Genomic DNA, 2092 nt, shown 5'->3' with positions numbered 1-2092 from the left:
GAATTCAAATGGTGATTTTTGGTTGCAGGTACTCTTCAGCAAAAAGAAGCATCGAATTTACAGAAGATTGAGCCACCAACAAAGAGGGGTACTAATTGATAACAATATTTCCTGTTTATCATTGAAGTTCTATGAAAAGTGCATCTTCCTGTTTACATGCCAGTCAACAAATAGCGTACGCATTGATAACAATATTTCCTATTTAAATGTCAGTCAACAATAGGAACATCAACAGGGACATCTTTAGGATACACAAGTGCATCTCCAGGTTGTCAAAAAGCATAAGGAAGAGTACGTGCTTCTTCTCATATCACATAGAAATATGAGATTCACAATCTAACTTTCTATCATCAATCAAACAGCATTGCAGATAACAATATGAAAATGAACAACTATGAAGGACAAGAGGATAACAGTAATAAAAACACATAGGTACTATCAGTTCTCATATCGAAACAAAATTATATAAAGTTTTTTGGACCTTTGCTACAACAATAACCTTACCAATAATGTTGTTCTATTAACATGTAGGGCACCGTCAACAACCATGCAAGGATAGGGCATCTTCCAGATGCATAAAAAGAACATACGGATTGCACCACCTTCCATTGAAAACTACCTCCAAACTATCATTAGAACTACTTCATGATCATCCTAAGCATGTCGTCATATTACGACTAAGTTTATGTAATATGTCTGAATTGTGAAATCTATGGATTTGTATGCACTTTTATTAAGCTGATTATGTCAGTTTTGCTTCCAACTCGTGTCAATACTTTTCCTTACAATTGTTTCAAATATATACTATCTTCCTGTGACGTTTTGTCCTCAATATATACTATCTTCCTGTGACATGTTCAAATGCTAGAAAAATTAAGGAAAGGTCATGTCAAATTTTTTAATCAAATTCCTTGCAAAGTTTTTTGAGCTGATTATGTCGGTTGTGCTTCCAATTGGTCTCCATAATTAGGCTTCTCTAAATATTACTATAAAATTAAGAGTTTGCCATGTCAAAAACTTTGGTCACATTCTTTGCAAACTAACATCCAGCTCTACCTCAAATAATTAAACAATATGCGTCAGTCCATACATGGTTCCAATAAATAAATTGCTTCCATCATTTTTCATATTGATCATCGCATCCAGTCTTCAATACAAAATCTCCACAGCAACGCGTGGGGTTTCACCTAGTTGATGTAAATGACCGACCTCTACGGAATAAATTTGCATCAAGCCGAGTCCCAAAGGTCGAATTCCAGGAGGCACTTTTGATACTTTTTTCATATGATGCACACGCTAGCTGAGGCAAGAACATGCTTTAGCCAGTGGGTCGGCAGATGGGCTCAGTAGGCTCAACCCAGTAAAGGTGACATGCCCGAAGCGATGAGGGCCCCACCTAGGCCACATCCCGTAGGTAAGCCTAACATGACCAGATGTAAACGTCTCAGCTACTGATAATCCCCAAGTGCAGGGAATCATCGTAGCAATTTCCAAAGGTGGAAGTGATAAGTATGGAGTGTCGAACCCACAAGGAGCTAAAGGTAAGATCAATATTCTCTCAAGTCCTATCTGCCACTGATACGACTCCACGTACACCGAACGTTTGCTTCCAACTAGAAACGAGAAATAAGACTACTTTGTGGGTATGAAGAGGATAACTTTGCATAATATCGAAGAGCTAAAATATAAAAGTAGGTGTTGTTATGATAAAGTTAGAATATATTACTAAATAATATAAATAGTGAGTGTGGAATAATGGTGGATCGGTGTGCGGAATTGTCCTAGGCAATTGTTAACAAGACCGATAATCATCATTGCAATTTCATATGAGGGAGAGGCATGAGCTAACATACTTTCTCTACTTGGATCATATGCACTTATGATTGGAACTCTAGAAAGCATCCGCAACTACTAAAGATCATTAAGGTAAAACCCAACCAAAGCATTAAAGCATCAAGCATTAAAGTCCATTCGGCCAGACGATCGGCTACTGACAGTGGACGCTCTGTATTGTGGAACTGCGACCAGAAGATCTTTTCCACTTCGTGATCTTCTTGATCTCGAAAGTGCTCGGTCGCATCAGCAGCACTCG

At 38.1% G+C, this 2092-nt stretch overlaps 1 long non-coding RNA gene across 1 annotated transcript; it reads left to right on the top strand.

Annotated features, from left to right (window-relative positions):
- Window positions 1-212: 212 nt before the first annotated feature.
- LOC125542233 (uncharacterized) lies at window positions 213-728 on the top strand. Its single transcript, XR_007297822.2, has 3 exons — window positions 213-291; window positions 363-432; window positions 532-728. It is a non-coding gene; the product is annotated as an uncharacterized LOC125542233 (long non-coding RNA).
- The last annotated feature ends 1364 nt before the right edge of the window (window positions 729-2092 follow it).

The sequence above is a fragment of the Triticum urartu genome, chromosome 3A (genome assembly GCF_056163025.1).
Source record: "Triticum urartu cultivar PI428250 chromosome 3A, HENAU_Tu73, whole genome shotgun sequence".
Taxonomy (NCBI): domain Eukaryota; kingdom Viridiplantae; phylum Streptophyta; class Magnoliopsida; order Poales; family Poaceae; genus Triticum; species Triticum urartu.
This window is presented reverse-complemented; position numbering and strand designations above follow the sequence as displayed.